The 17,797-nt window shown below is 34.9% G+C and overlaps 1 long non-coding RNA gene across 1 annotated transcript; it reads left to right on the top strand.

The window, feature by feature from the left end:
* The first annotated feature begins 1,140 nt into the window (after positions 1-1,140).
* Positions 1,141-2,426, top strand: LOC121236026. Its single transcript, XR_005934641.1, has 3 exons — positions 1,141-1,290; positions 1,653-1,756; positions 2,391-2,426. It is a non-coding gene; the product is annotated as an uncharacterized LOC121236026 (long non-coding RNA).
* Positions 2,427-17,797: the final 15,371 nt, after the last annotated feature.

Below are 17,797 nucleotides of genomic sequence, written 5' to 3'. Positions count from 1 at the left end.
TTTTGCTCATTTGTTTGCATTCATCTGGCAGGAACGAAGAGGCGAGAAGATCTCCAAAAAGTATACGGCTGCACCTTCACGGAAAATATTCAATTGGCAGAATTGGGACAAATCAGGGGTGCATCTTTTACCCTCTCTCATTCTTTGCTTTTGAGTTTTCTCTCATTTTTCTCATTGAGGACAATGTGATATTTAAGTTTGGGGGGAAATGATATTAATGTATTTATTCAAAAAAATAATAAATAATAAAAAAAAAAATAAAGTGTGTTCCAAATTAATAAATTAATAAAATAATAATGATGATAATAATAATAATAATGACAAGAAAAACAATATGGTTTGATGAATAAAAAGCCTATGATAAAAATATGACTGAAATTGGTTATAATTTATTGGGAAAATAAACATTGCTTAAGTCTAGTTGTTAATTCTTTACTAGATCTTGCTTAATTTGATATTTTCAATATTCACTGGATGCTTATTATGATCATTAATCGTAGTGAGTACCTAGAGAAATCTTATGTGGATTTTGTGAATTTGCATGGTTTAACTCATTCTAAAACTTGTTTAATTACACTTGAGGCAAAATCCTAGGTAGAATATCAGTGGAAAAATGATTAAGACATTCTTTGGACCGATTGAGCCTTTCAAGCGTACTTGCTTATTATCTTTATCCCTAGTCACCCTTTGAGCTTTATTGAAATAGATTTTGGCCTTAAATATATATTTTTCTTATAAACCTCATATTCCCAACCCAATTTGAGCTTAAACACTGATTCCCTTAACTTTCAAGAAAACTAAGTTTACACAAAGTCACAGACTCACAAGAGCAAGAAAGGTGAGAGAGGTAGTGGGTCTACAAGTAATGTTCATTACAGCCAGGTTGTCAAAATCATATGTGATAACCGGGATTTAGGCCCAGCCCCTTTAAAGTCAGGACGAAGCCCAGCCCATGAGCTCAAGTGGAGGGACGGACGGCGTCGTTTAGGTGAGTTTCCCTCTGCTGCACTGTTTTTCTTCCCCACGATTTCTCCCCTCTGCACCTCATTTTCTGCACATCACACTAACCGTGCGCACCAACCCCCCATAATCCTAGCAGTTGATCTTCATCTCTTACCACACTCAAGAATCGGTTTGGCTCACTTCGGCAGACATTGCAACCGGATCCTTTCATCCAATTTTTTTCTTCTTCTCATCTTCTCCATATCTTCACCGTCCGCTCGACTCAAGGGTTTTGAATTTCAAACTGTTTCTCCACTGCAATTTCATTCGGTTTTTGAACAAAACTTGGTAATTTCTTCTTCTATTATGGCTTTTCTTTTTCCATTATGGTTATTCTTCTTTCTTTTCTCTGTTCTGCTGGTTCTTACTCGTGCGGGTCTCCTTCCATTTTCGGTTTCTGCCATGTTTTGATCACACGCACACACACTCTACTTTACTTGATGTTACGCACACACACACTGCTTGGCTTGCTGAGCCGCACATCAGAAGTGTAGTCTTGCTCTTCTCCCACCATTCATTTCCAGTCTCATTTTTATTTTTTTTTCGTTGCTTAATTTTCTCACACATCCCCGTTCCATTTGAATTCATAGTGTTCATGCTTGGAACACTAAATCATGTTCAGAGTATTCAAATTTTTTCCCTTTGTGCAGAAGCATTTTTCTTTCACTAGGAAGTGCTGTGAATTTTTCTGAGCGTAGACTACAGCGGATTGTTTTGGTTCGGGGTGGATTTGAAGCTTTCGTGACTTGGTTAGGTAATCTCACCCAAAGCTTGTGGTAGTGTTTGGATTTTGTGATTGGGTTGTGAATTGTAAAAGTGTTACTGATTTGATTATGGCGTGGATAAGATTTTGCATTCCTGCAGTTACTTTTGGCAAACTGTTACAATTATATATTTATGTTTTGTGTGGGTGTTTCATATGTTGGATTGTGGTGAGGTGATGGAATTATTGAGGTTGAGGAGTATGTTTTTTGGATGGATTTGTGAGACTGTTTTGGACTATTAATTAAGACTATTTGGTGTAAATTTATGGGTATTTTGAGCTAGTTGTATTGAACTTTTATGCAAGTCTTAAATTGTTGAATGAATTAATTATTGATGCGGACACTGAAGTTGTTTTATTCGAAGGTTGGAAATGAAGTTTGAGTTGGGTTATGTTTTAAATTATTGAAGTTGCGGTTGTTGGATTTGGAAATAATTATGATTGGTTTGGTGTTATAGAAGGTGGCTGTTTTGGGTTTTAAATGCGAATGGGTGAAGAGAGTTGTTCGGGTTTAATTATTAGGATAGTTATTGAGTTGTGAAGGGACTCTTTTGATTTATTACTCAATAAATAGCAGTCTACTAGATTGATTATTAAATGTTGGATATATGTTCTTTTTGTTTAGGTGGTGTTACTATTAGAGTTCCGGCTCAAGGTGTTGATAATACGAAGAAGTCAGGTAAGCGGGGTTCATATACTAGTTTTGCATAAAACAAATAAAATGAGGTTGACTTTGAGAATAAATGTGTTTATTTTTTTGAAAAGAGATGATCTGAAAACAACCTCAGATGTTTATTCTGCATATGCATAAATTCTACATAAGAGAAAGTGTTTTTCTGTCATGACTGGTATAGACATGAGCTAGTTTTGTGTACTTTATTTCTAAACTATGTAAAAGAGCGAATAAGGAATTCTAAAAGTTTTGTTATGAACAAATGAGAATATTTTGTTTTTGTTTATCTCGAACATGTGAAATGATCTGAAGCTTTTCAGTATTTTGTTTTGATGTGATGTGTCATCTGAAAACCTTGGCATGAAGTTCTGATTCTGTATATGATTGTAATCGGATTTTCGATGAAATCCCTTCTGTTTCTGTTAAGGCCCAGCCACGGGTATAATGGTGGTTTATAACCCTACCACAGGGGTGAAACATGGTATACGGCTCAGCCACGGGTATAATGGTGGTTTATAACCCTACCACGGGGGTTAAACATGGTATTGTCCCGATGTGATATTAAACGATGATAAGATTATAATGTTTCAGTTTAGAAATGCCAACGGATTCTCTTTTTGGAATAAGTATATTTTTCTGAAAATTTCGCTCTAATGTTTTTGTACAAGTTTTTTTTTTTGTATTCTGAAAGTAAATGTTTTGTTCGGCTTATCAAATGTTATAAATGCTCATGTTTACATGCTAGTATATGCTCTCTGCTTGCTGAGTTGTTGATAACTCACCTCGTTAATCTTCATAATATTTCAGATGACATCAATGGCTCAGCTGAAGATCAGTATTAGAGTCTATGGAGAAGATTAACATTGATTTGTTGTTGGGTATCTCATGATATTAGTGTTGGTGTTGGAGGTTAATTATCTTTCTTAAGTTTGCTTCAATCGATTTAGACGGTTTATGGAGACTATGTTAATGTTTTATTATTTCTAGTTGTTATTTGAGACATGAAGAGGAGTTGATTTTATTTGGGTTGTTGGATTGAATATTGGATAAATGAGTTTATTTGATTTATTTAATTGAAGTATTTACGTTCGATTTGAGGTTTGGAAAATGGATATATTCTTGAATTTGGAAGTACTCTAGCCTTGTTAGAGCTAATTATCAGGTTTTATGAGTTAACTCTCCGGACCCTCGGGGTCGGGGCGTTACATCATAAGTTTGGGGGTGTAAAAAAAAAATGGTGTGAAGAGGCCAATAGGAAAAGGCCAACGAAAGACATCCACAAAGGCAAGCAAGAAGAAATAATGTGAAAAAAAATAGAAGAGAATTTCCTGATCTGCAAATACAGGGGTAAAGAGAGGGATACTTGAAAATACAATAAAGAGAGGTATTTTGAGAGAGCCACAATGAGTGATAAAAGATGCATGTGTTAAAAGTGAGAATGTTATTTTTGTTCTATTGATAAGTTCAAACTTAAGTTCTCTTAATTTGTTTGAATCTTACTTTTTCTTTGTAGCCCTCACCCTAGCCTTACATTACAAGCTTAATAAAGACCTTTTGATCACTGGTGATAGTTTCTGTTCTACATTAGTGGAGAGTGAATTGAAAAGTAAGCCTATAGAGTGTTTGGAGATCTATTACTTATTTGTTTGTTTACATAACACTATCCGGGGAGCTAATGGTGAAGTTTAAACGAGAGGTGTGCATGAATGTGGGGATGGATAATGCGGTAGATTTGAGTTTTGAATCAACTCTTGGATTTGGTTGATTGTGAATGATTCATTTGAATTATAAATTTTAGGCAATCTTTGAGGCAATAAATTTTATGAATCAAACCAAGAATTGTTTTAATTGTCTTCCTCTTCTTCTTTGCCCAAGGGAGAGCGAAGCTTAAGTTTGAGGGTATTTGATAAGTGCTATTTTTATGTGATTTTTATCAATCTTTTAATTATGAAAAGTGTCATTTTTCCTTCAATCTTATTGGTTTTATTTTATTTCTATAGTCAATTGATGAGAAGAGTATCGTCCTCAAGGATTGGTAACTTACTTTTGACAAATGCTGAAATTATACTAATCTTAACTTTATTTATAAAAGTCACTAAGATTTTTGTAATTGCAAATTAAAATAAAATTAATTCAAAGAAAATACACAAAGGAAAAGAAAGATATTGTTCGAAGATCAAATCAATGGGAAAGAAAACTTTTAGGAAATCAATTTCACCTAATTCCTTACTATGCTTTACTCATCTAACTAATTGAATTTAATTCTCTATGTTTGTTAGCAAATCTCCACAAACATCCAAAAGCCTCTTTCGATAGTCAATTGAAAATTATTCTTGTTCATCTTGTTACACAAGAGTATGCAAATTAATAAAGCAAGAAAGCAATAAGATCAATGATTTTAATATTACATTGGTTCATACAAGTATTTTGATCTCTATATTTACCTATGCCGTAATATCCAAGATCTATCCTATAATTCCCTCTTTCGACAGCAAATTACAAGATTAAAATCATCTAATTAATGGCCAGTTAATTAGAAGCAATAAGGTCAGAATAAATCAGACAAATATAGAAGAGAATTACTTCAAATTAACATAGAAAAGTAAGCATAGTTCGGAACTAGATTACATCGTTTTCCTAGAAAAAAAAAATTTAGTTCATGCTAAAAATTAAATTTAACATAAATGAATTCACCATAATTTTTCTGAGAGAAGAATAGAAGAAAATGAACACAAAAAATGCTCCTCGCAGTTCGCAGTGTTGTCCCTCGCAAGCCGCAGCGTCTGAAATGAAAAACTTCAAAGAAATTCCCCTCTCAAAAAACTCTCCAATTTCGTGCTAATGATATGCTTAAATAGGGTAGTAAAGAAACCCTAATGTCTTCATATTCCTGCACACAAAATCGCTTAAATTTTAAAACTCAACTTGGCAGCCATGTACGTGCTTCGGGAGTTCAAATTTGGAAATCCTTATTAGAGTCAACTTTGTAGCTCTTTAAGATAGCTTTCCAACGCATCAAGCATTGCATCAATCCAATATTGGAACGAAAAGTTATGATTAAAATACTAAAGTATGTCCATGCTGTCTGCTAGCGCATTTTGGATTCTGATCCGAATTATTCTCAAACCCCATCATTATCCTTATTTGAAGAGTCCTACACTCATTGAAAGTTTTTAGGTCGTTCCAACGTCTTTCTCACTTGAAAGTCCTTTGAAATTAAATATAAAAATCTGTTCAGGAGTATCCCAAAGTAAATAGAAACTCAATTAAAAAATACACATTAATTCCAGTGATTTCTATTAACATTTTAACATTTTAATCCAATAATAGGGTATTTAGACTAATGTTTAAAGTTAAGAAGTGATAAAATATAAGAAATTATGCAAGTTATCAGAGAGCGAAGCTTAAGTTTGGGGGTATTTGAGAAGTGCTATTTTTATGTGATTTTTATCACTCTTTTAATTATGAAAAGTGTCATTTTTCCTTCAATCCTATTGGTTTTATTTTATTTCTACATATTTTTATTTATTTTCTTGGATTTGAATGAATGAGAAGATTTAGTGCAAAATGAGAGCATTTTGGTACAAAAGAATGGACTAAAGTTTCAGACCGATGAGAGGCAACAAAGAGATTTCTCGCGTCCAAAGGCGAGAAAGCTTACCACTCGGTGGGCGAGGAGTGATCTCCACGTCCGTTCATTAATAATCTCCGCGCTCGTTCATTAGTGATCTCCACGCCAGTTATATTCAGCGCGCACAACGTCTACCTGATGGGATCCTCCTAAGTTCCGTACTCAATTTGCTGACTACCAAATCCTCTCGATTTTCGCATATCAAGTCGAATATCACTGAATCTTCCGTTTTTGATAAATCCTATATTCTTGGGATATTTTTTCCTTCTATGTTAATATTTATCTTTAGAACTATTTTCCAGATTTTTAGGCTAAATTAGAGCTGCATTATCTTGTTTCCATATTTGTATTTTTACATCTATTTAATCTTGGATTGTGGGATGAACTTTATCATCTTCATCTTTTTCTTTCTGCTTTAAAGTTGATTTTTGAGAGTTTGCATTTGAAAGTCTAGTACTCTTTTGAGGAGGCGGATCTGGAAGGCAGAGAGGTGAGAGCTACATGTTACATCAACTAACTCCAACGAAGGACATTATTGTTATTCTTTGCAATTTCATAATGAACTAATTTTATTTTCTAGAGCTTTGATGTAGCGCCTAGCATTGAACACATAATTTAGATTCCAAGTCATTTTGTTTTCAATATTTCCATGATTGAGTGTTTATTCTTTGTTCTTAATGCATGCAGTTTTCTAGCTAAGTATTGCTCGATCTATTGAATTGCGATAAGACTGTGAGGTGAATTGTGATTAAAGCTTTAGGATTAAACACCATTAGTTGAGCGAAAGCAAATATGCTTTACCACAACTAGTGTGATTTTCAAGAAAAATCTAAAGAACTTAGTGAGTTCTAATTAGTTAAATTTACATAGAAACATGAAATTATTAGTTGGAGATATTTTTGATATTGTTCGGGAGAAAATATTGAATAGTCAAGGGATTTTTATCATCAACTTGAAATAATTGAGATTCTATAACAAGGAAGAATAAATTGTGTGGGATTTGTTAGGTGAAGTCAAATGTTCTAGATCTATTTTTTAATATTTTTAAAATCTTAATTTTAATGTTCTTTTCTTCAGTTTAATTTAGATAAACTATTATTCAAATTTTGGTTTTCCAAATAGTAATTAATTTAGTCAATTTCAATACTCAATAGCATAAATATTCCCTTTGGATTCGATAACCGTTTTCTTTAAAACACTTTACTGATTGTTACGATTTTGTGCACTTGCAGATTATATTTTTGCTTCTCAAATTCCTCTCCAGACATATGAAGAATTCTTTCCCAATGAGTTAGCAAAGCTCTTCTTTGGGAAATATTTAGCCTTAAAAGTCCTATACAAAAGAGTGTTCTTGTGACGCCCCCAAATTCCGCTTGGGATCAGACGTACATTTGAAGCATCGAGACATGCAACACAAGGTTACCTGCCCCCGTTCATGACATATAAGATGCAATGTTCCTAACATGCATATAGTATTATGCAATATTCGCAGTGGATAAATTTTTTTTTTGGCAATACTATGCACCAAACTTATAATATCCCAAATACTTAAAACATATTTCATACATAAAGACATACTAATCAATTGATATCACAACACTAGTCCAAAATGGTTGTGAACAAAAGAGTGCTGGAGATTGAACTCCACAAAATACAAGTAGTAATCTAAGGTAACTACATCAATGTCGCAACGTCGCTTAGTCGACCGTTTCCAGTGGGTCGATTCCCGGTTCTCCTTCTAATCCTGCAACAAGATCTACCATTCGGGGAGAATGGTAGTTGGGAGTACCACAGTGAGATTTGATTACAAATCTCAGCAAGTTAACAAAAACCTCCCACACAGGTTAATGATGCATGCACGGCAATAAATGCATGAATGCACAACTCAAGTCAATAGTAAACAAAACATAACTTGACATAATATGGCATGAAATAATAAGCATAACGTGACTTGACATAACATGGCATGAGCTGACATAACTTGAACTGAAACTGAAACTTAGCTTGACGTGATATAAACTTGAAACTTGACATGAACGTAAACTTGAACATAACATAACGTGAAACATGACTTGAACATGAAATATATGAACTTGGAATCTTATTCAGTAGACTTAATCATTAAAGTGACCATACGGGTGCTACACAGGTCCCCTTGAGCCGTGTGTCCCTGCCGATTACCGCATCACAACACAGGTGTCTATACCAGCTGTGAGTGCGTTAATACGTACTCCACAGTTGTTGTGGCCCCACGTATCCTACGTGTCACAATTATTGTGTCTCACGTAGTGTATGCTCCACAGTTGTTGTGGCCCTATGAATTGTTTGTGCCACACTTGCTGTGGACACACGTAAAATAAAGTTTGGCTCCATCGACGTTAGTGTCTGGTGCGCTCCAGTGACTAGCTAGTTAGGCCCCATTCGCAACCTGTTGACTGTACTTCGTCAACTCAGGGAATTTCACACCTATTTAGACACTCCAGCGTGAACAAAGGAGTTTCACTAGGATATTACCCCATCCTAGCGCTTAGGGTCGTGATTGACATGAATAACTTAACAAGACTGTTCTCGAGATACACAAATTGTATTCGAGACGGGATAACATGAATACGAAAAGAAAAAAGTCCCGACGTAGCATAGCTTAGCGTAACGTAACGTGAACGTAAGATGACAGACATGACATACTTGGAGACTTACTTGTAACAAAAAATATTTTATAACATGGCATACATGTAACAGACATTATTTCGTAACATGGCATAACATATAACAGACAATATTCCGTAACATGGCATAACATCTGACAGTGAAAATTACGTGACATGAAATACATGTAACAGATGGCATACTTAACTTAACATGACATACTTGTAATGCATAGCAATGTATAGAAATACGTGACAGAATATCTTGTGTAACAGATGAATAATTCGTGATAGAATAAATTCTGAGTAATAGATAAATATGTAATGACTTGGCATGACACATATGATAACATTCATACATACACTTTAGTTCCCTTACTTATCACTCATACATATTAAACTGATAGTAAGTTAAAAGTTAACTTATCTCGATCTTCGCGCTTCTAGACAAAACTCAAGTGCGATCACGAGAAATTGAAAGTAGTGATTTCTAAAAATTAGAACTTAATCACTAACAATTAGTAATATGAAAAAATATCGACTTAAAGTAAAATTATCATTTTACTCTCTACATGTGAGAAAATGACCATTTTACCCCTAACTTAAGGATTTTGCATCCTAACTCAAAAAATCACCAAAATTTATAACTTAAGCTCAAATATCAATTCAGAAAAATTTAAAACTAAACACAACCATTACAACTCTATAGACCCGAAACTTACGAAGGCTATTTCCTTTGATTTTTGTTGTAATTCTTTCAAATCAAGACTCATGATTAAACCAAAAAATTTTCTTCTAATATACTCATAACATATTCCTAAGAATAATCATGTTTTGAATCATGGACAAAAGTCATCAAAATAACTAAAAACCATACTTGAACTTTTTGGCTTTTCTTCTAAGTTCAAAACATATTTTTGTTTCTAACTTGTTTTGATCAACCTCTTGATCCATGACTTATAAAGATGTGATCATCAAACCAAAACATCACATGATTTAAAAAGGTGTCCTAAAACAGGTCCAAGTTTCAAACTCAAGATCACATGGTTAAACATCAACCAAAACATAATTTTAGCCAAGAACATAATCACTTTGGCCTAACCAAAAATCTCCTTGCATAAAATTCCATATCTTCGAAACTAACTTCAAATATCTTCAAAATAACATTCTACCATGTATATAAGAGGCTTAAGATTCTCCAATAAAAATATCAAAGCCATAGGAATAAGATTAAACCATAAAAGACTTAAACTTTCTCAAAACAGAAACTGTTTTTCCTCTTCCAGTTTCTAAGTTTCTAGATCTAAGAAAATTTTTCACCAAAACTTTTAATCATGCATCAAATACTCAACCAATAGTCATATACACATGCTAACAGTACTCCATAAAAATTTTGGACCAATATCTATTCATTAGCTTGGTCAAAACTCCAAAATATAACACACTCTCTAGTTTATCGCCTAGAATGACCTTTCTAACAACTTTTTACCAATCAAATAATCTCCAAATGGAACAAATAATGTATCCACGTAAACTAGACTCAGAAAGGAAAAACTTCAATGTAGGAAACTTTGCGAGAAAACACTTACAAAAGCTTCGAAACAGGCGTGCAAAAGAGATATTAAAAACTATCCGAGAGTGTCTTTTGTGTTCTATAAAGGAAAAGTGTAAAGGAGGGTTGCTTTTTGTGGGAAGTGGACTGGAGATCCTCTTACACAGGTTATGGAAAGTGATAGGACTGAATGGAAGCTTGAGTGTTGGTCTTTTCTTCTCATTACGATAAACAAAAATCAACCCAAGATCTTTTCTCAAGGTGGAGTGTAAAAATGAAAGAGTGAGGTGGCCCCTCTTTATAAAGATCTGGCCAGCCAAGTGGGGGTACAAAACTTAGCCATGAAGCAATACTAATGTGGTCAAATTCGTGGGCCTTAATGGGCCTAAATCGAATGGGCCTAAATTTTGGGGTTTAAAGAGGGTTTGGGTTGCTATCAAGCCCATATCCAATATCACTTGGCCCAATCAATTTTTCAAGGTTAACAAGGTTGGATAATGATGTTCTAACATAAATTTGAAGGATTAATAGCATGTGGAAGTGATTAAACAAAATGCTAGAAATCGGATTAGAAAGGGTTTGAAGGCCAACTTTAGGGTTTGGGGAAACCGTTTAGGGTTTCGGTTTCAACCAAGTTTTTGGGATTTCAATTGGATTCCAACCATTTAGAATTTCGCTAGGATTGAAACCCTTTTTGGTCTGGCACAAGTTGGTTGATCAGATGAAACAAAGTTTTGCTTAGGTGGCATGATCTCAGATCTTAAGTTCCTTCACAAATCTATCTAATGGTTCCTCTTTATGCCAAGTGTCTAATACTATTAACTAAGTGTGGCTAAGATCTTGCCAAGTGTCCAAATAAAACTTCTCTAATCTAATTTGGACATTCTACACTGTGATTCTGAAAATACTGCATTGGGTGCGCTTACCGAGGTTACTATTTACTCTGAAAAAGTGAATCATAAACTTAGCACTAAAAATTCCTAAATGTTCATATTAACATACAGTGAAAATCGTTTACCGAAATTCAACCCCGAAGTGCCCCTAAAAATAATTTCATAGTCTCGAACAGGTGTTTCGTCCGAAAATATAAAAATAGACTTATTGCGCCATAAAATTCTAAATAATCAAATGAGTCTAATGACACAGACCAAAACACATTCTGACCCTTATTACCACCTCAAATAAATAGAATCGCACTTCTGGCACCACAGTGAGTGATAACACTGACTATGTTGACAGACTGAAACCTATGCGATTGATCGATTCGTAAAAACTTACGGGATTTTCACGAGATTCCTAAAGTCAATAGAAATTCCACTTTTGAATTTCTAGTGGGCTGTTATAGTTCTCCTCTTGCATTATTCGCCAACCCTGTTTAGCCAAAACTACCTTGTTAATGGTTCTAAGATCCTTAAAACCCAAACGTTCCCCTTCTTTCAGTTTACACATCTTGCCCAATTAATCCAATGAATCATCTTTTCATTTTGTTTGTAACAACGTAGCTTAATTTCTGGTTGACCTTAGGGGCATCGTGAAATCCCAAAAAGATTTCAAGAATCGAGCGACGACAACTTAAGTTTTAGTCTGTCAGCATTGTTGATTTTCTACCCGTTATGGTGACAAAAGTGTTATTTTAATTCTTTAAGGTACCTAGGAGTATGAGATTGAGAAATGAATTATAACATTAGTTTTAGTTGAATCTTTAGGATTTTATGGTGTAATAATACGTTTTTCATTTTCCAGATGAAAAGTGCCCATAAATGTCTTTCAATTTAATCAAGGCACTTATGAGTCAAATGTTGCGAAATGAATTGCACCACTGACTTGTATGCTCATTTAAAATTTTATGGTGTAGTGTTTATTTTTGTCATTTTTAGATGAATAGTAATCCCCTAGATAGCGCCATGTAGCACCCAGTCTAGATGATTGTCAAATCGTTGAATGATCTTATCCAAAATAGCCTTGGAGAATTTTTAGTGGACACTTTACAAGATCCTAGTCACATTCGATGAATAGTGTTAGACATTTCGCACTAACAGAAAATATGAGATGAAAATGTGAATGAATGGATGGAAAATCAAGCATTGTGATCATGCCACCTAAGCCAAACACTATCCATCCAACTAAACACTTTGTGGCTAACCAAAAGATGGTTTCAACCCTAGCGAAACCCCAAACGTTTGAGATTCAATTGAAACCCTAAAACCATGATGGATGTCGAAACCCTAAATGACTAGTTTTAGTTTAAGTGATTAATCACTTGATTAAATCTCTTTCATATGCTATTACACCCTCATTTGTTCTTTTATATTTTAGTAATTTCATTGGGCCAATAAAAATTAGAATTGAGCTTGCTAGAAACCAAAACCCTAAACGAACCCTCTTTTAACCCTAAAGTGAGGCTCATTAGGTTATGGCCCACAAAAAGCACCACCCATGCATGACTTCTTGAGAAAGTTTCCCCCACCTCACTAGGTTTTCCTATGCTGACATGTCAGCCTTAATAGTGCATAGATTGGAGGCCAAACCACCACCCAAAACCACCACACCACTCGGCACTAATAGCTGAATACAATGGGTTGAGTTGCCCATTGTATTGGCTGCAAAACCCCCATCAAATGGTCATTTACACATCCTCAAGTGGTCATTTACTCATCCACCATGAGCCCTCTCCTCCTATTAAAGACGTCCATGCAGCCCTTTCAACCTTTGGTCACTTTCCTTTCACTTTCTTGAAGAGAACTCAGATAGAAGTTTTGGCAGTTTTTCTAGGTGATTTTGCTCTAATTTTCGAATCCTTTGTAAGTCTATTCTAAAGAAACTTACTGCATATGAATTGTTCCTCTTTAATTATTGTTTCCACTGATGTATTTTGTGTAGTTTTTTGTGGAGTGTGGATTGGTGAAAAGCGAGTTTGAACACACAGAGGTCATATTAGGCGATCGCTTGGATGATGTTGCGAAATCTTGGTATTTAAATGAACTTCTTGTTAAAGTTAGGAGTTGATATTGATATGATGAAATTCTAACACATTTTTATACGTGTTATAAGTTGAGCCAAAGCATGATAGAATTTTTATTAAAGAGTTATACACATTTTCTTTAAGGATGAAATTGGAACACACTAAACAATTTCTATTATGAGGTTATGGTGACTTTTGGTTGTAGAAAACTAGTCCAATGGCTATGCAATTCTTATATGATGTTCTTACAACTTTCATTTAGGTGTTAAGAATCTTTTTTGAATAGATTTGGTTGAAATATTTAATTGGAAGCATGTTGTGCTTGAAAACGTTTGGTTTAGGCATGATTTGAAGCTCACAAGTATACTTATTGTTTTTATGGAATATTTGACATGTGATCTTGGGTTAAATGTTTAGATCAAGTTTAGAACTTGAATATGAAACATATAGTTTTATTTCTTGTGATTTACTTCTTCCGTTCCTCTTTCGAACAAATGTTCTGTTCCTGGGGCTTTAACAGCCAATTAAGCTCACCACGTCAGCATTTCATAAGATAAGTTCATGAGACTCATCATAGCTGATAAAATCCACATAAGAGAAAGAAAAAGAAAAAAAACACGTTCAACAGAGTGTTTTACTTTGTGAGCCTGTAGCAAAACTCCAAACCACTGCACGACACCAAGTTTCGTTGCCACCACTACAGGACGATGGTGTTGCCACACCAAGTTCCGTTGCCACACGATATGCCACCATTCGTACAACCACCAAGCTCCATCGGCTTTGAAATACCCACTGCCATCGTCTTGTCCATTTCCATTTTCTTTAGCTTTGATTTCATAGTGGGTTTATTTTTATTGCTCTTTCTCAAGATTTCTAGAACCCACGTATGTCTTTCTTCTCCATGACGTCATCTATTCCCTCATTTTTTTAATATAAAAGTGTAGCTTCCTAGAACTTTGAAGAGGAATACTATCTCTAGTCTTTCACAAGACGTTATGGTATTTGGCCGCTCTCTCACTCTTTAGTTGCTAAAAAGAATTAACCGATCAATCGTTTCTACTTTTGTTTGATCTAATCTTTTCCTTTTCAGATTTGCTTTACTTCTTTATTTCTGTTAGATTAAAAATAAGAAACATCAATTAGGCATTGTTTGCTTTCGGGGATAAAACCTAAAACTTTGAAAACGGCTTAGAGTTTTCGTACTGTCAGATGTTTTGGGAAAACAAACACTCACTTTTGGACTATTGGTTTTCATCGTACAAATCTCACTCATTCTCTTCCTTACCTTAGAACTGTTCATTGATGGTAAAACCTACCAGCAGAATCTTCTCTAACATCTCTCTTGTCTCACTGATCAATATTTCCATGTGAGTCTTCCTCCATCCCCTTCCTTTCAATTCCATCTTTCTTTCAGATTTCGATCCCATTTGTCTCGTGTTGCCCTTTTGCATGCAGCCTCTTCTACACAACAGTGTTGCCACATGAGTTGGCTTTTGAACGAAGCCTCGAAATCAGATCTCTAAGAATCGAAGACTTTGCATCAAACCTTTGTGGACCTAGACGTGCGAATCTCCCCTGTTCTTTTACCCATCACTCAACGATTGCGGTCGCTTGGTCTTCTCCCCTTTCATTGCCCCAAGCTCCCTACATATAGGACATGCCGAAACCAAGAAAACCCACCTAGAGACCACCACGTTTAGGTGCTGCAACTATCGTTTATCTCTAAAAATACGACTGCCATAAATGCTTCCTCACCCATTCAACCGGCACCACGGGTTCAAGAACAAGGTCGTACCAGGTATTCCATTTCCCCTCTAAGCTATTTTTTATATCAATAATTTGTGCAAATATGTTGTTTATTGTTGGTATATGCGCATTGGGGCTGATTTGTTTGTGGCTATGGATTGATTAGTGGAGTTATTTATGTGTTTGAATGAGAATTTTGTGTGTTTGAAGTTAAAATGGTAGACAAAATAAGGATTTGGTTAAAATGGTATGAGATGAGTTTCCTTTAAAATCCTTACTAATTACCCTGAGAGTCTGTGGATTTCCAATGGGTTTAACATGGCCTCAGGGCGACACACATGTCTATGCTAGCTTTATGTGAACCTTGGCACTATGTCATGATGGTTCTGATGGCCATGGTTTAGATAGTCAGATGTGTGGACAAGATTCACCATGGTTGTTATTGATGGGGTACCTAGGATTTTTGTAATATTTATGTCATATATGTCTTGGATGATACTTTGTTTGATATTAATTACTGTAAGATTTTATATTGGAAAATTGGAATTTTTGCATTTGGTTTTGCATGCCCATCACAAATGATGTTGACCTACTTTCTGAGTTTCAAATGTCACTCATTTTTCTTCATAGATTGTGTAGACCTATAGTAATGAGAAGTGGTGATGAGTGAGCTGGTTGGGAAGTGTGCTACAACTTATAGGAAGCTTGAAGCTCATAAACCAGATGAATCTTATGTACTAATAGAAGATAATAGTCTGAATATTCCAAAAATAATTAACGAAAAAGTTCAAAAAGAAGAAAATGACATTTAAGATACATACATACATACATACATACACACACACACACATACACACACACACATATATATATATATATGTTCAGCAACCAAGGAATTAGATAAAGAAGAGAAGAAATAAGTTAGGCTTAAATGTAATTTTAATCCTCAAATTATAAGCTATCAAATCAAACTTACATATTGGACTTTTAAAGTTTCCTGAATTGACAAATAGTATAGTTATTCCAAATATGATACTTAAGACGATAAAAAATAGGCAACATCATAATCCTACATGAATTGGATCTTAACAAAGTGTACTGCTGATTTACAGCCAATTACCCAAACTATATAGAAGTGATAGATTGCAACATTCTTCCAAATCTGACCATTAATATCATTTGAAGTACATAATATGGCACAATCTTAACATGTTTATAATTTGATATTTGACAATAATAGATAAGTGTAACATGTCCTTGTGATAGTTTATGATGCAAATGTAAAAGAGGTTGTAGTTTGTGAGGTGAAGACCAAAAAGTCAAGACATGCTAGATAAAATTAAATTAGTTTGGGGATCCAATTTTCTTTTAATGTCATTATCGAGGGACATCAGGTTTTTGGTGGTTGGTTGTTTTAGGGAAAAACAATTCTGGCTTTGTGAGTTTTATTTGTTATTGATTCATTGATATCATTCTGACCAAATCCTGAAATTCTAGAAGTAGAGGGGCTGCTTTGTCATGTACTGCAGTTCATGATTTTAACGTAATGCAGAGTGGTTGTGTCATCTGCCCATCCTTCTAAAGCTTATAAATAATAGACATAATGTTGTGCCAACGTATATCTCATGTACCAGTTGATATTGACATCATAAATAGGGTCAGAAGATGGTTTATTTCAGGGTAATTAACAAAACCTACATCTATGACTTTCTTCTATATTATTAGTATACTTTTATTTCTAATACTACTCAAACTTCCAATACTTTTTTAACTCGCCATTAAGGGTAATTCACAATTTCATTTTAAGTTAGGAAGAGATTTATAAATGCATCCAAATAGAATAAAACACTTTATTCCTTCAATTTTTTAATTCTAAAAAATTGGATTCAACTGAAATTTATTTATTAAAAAAATATTCCTTTTTTTAACTATTAATAATTTGTCTACTAATTTATAACAACCTTTTTCATTTGTTAACGTTACTACTTACTCTCCTCTCGACTATCTCACCCTCGGCAGGTATGGCCCACTTCTCCAATAAAAGGTTGGATTTCATTTATCATTTATGTTGCTACGTATGATACAGAAAGGCTATGGACAACTGACTCGTATCCCCACCGCGGCATCGCGTCCGATGTGGCTAAAATGGAAACAACGTAGTTTCGCAAAAATAAAAAATAGAAGGGGCTCTGGTCACCATCCCCATTTCCAATCCCCATTTTCTTCATCTTCTTCTTCCTCCATCCCTATGATTATGTTTCGAATTCGAGAAAGCCGCAGACCTCTCTTCGTCTTCATTTCGTCCCCATTTTCTCTTTCTATCTTCTCCATCTTCTTCCTCTCATCGTCTTCTCCACATCATAGCCGAGCCCACGATGGTTTTGGGTCTCTCCACTTCGTCCTATCCCCTGCTCACACTCGCAAGTTCCATCGGGCTCCATGGACTCTTCGTCCTATCCCCTACTCACACTCGCAAGTTCCATCCATTGCTTTAACCCCACAAACCTTTACTCTCCCTCCCCCAATCATAGCCCCGATACTTCTCCGTCCTCTCTCCCACTTCCAGGAATGGTTCCATGGAGAACATGGTCAATTCCAAGCCCAAAATTGTCATAGGCCCCTTTGGTTACGTTCTAGAGGATGTTTTGCACTTGACAGATTACATACCTACCTCCCAGTAACTCTCTCTCTCTCTCAATGAAAAGAGATTCATGATTTTTCTCAAACAGTTTATAACTTTGACTTGCTCTATGTATGCGTGTTTTCATAAGGGCACGTTTCGTTGTAAAGAGAACCAATTGAATGAGAAGGAAAGGGAACTGA

Source organism: Juglans microcarpa x Juglans regia, chromosome 6D (assembly GCF_004785595.1).
Source record: "Juglans microcarpa x Juglans regia isolate MS1-56 chromosome 6D, Jm3101_v1.0, whole genome shotgun sequence".
NCBI classification, from domain to species: domain Eukaryota; kingdom Viridiplantae; phylum Streptophyta; class Magnoliopsida; order Fagales; family Juglandaceae; genus Juglans; species Juglans microcarpa x Juglans regia.
This window is presented reverse-complemented; position numbering and strand designations above follow the sequence as displayed.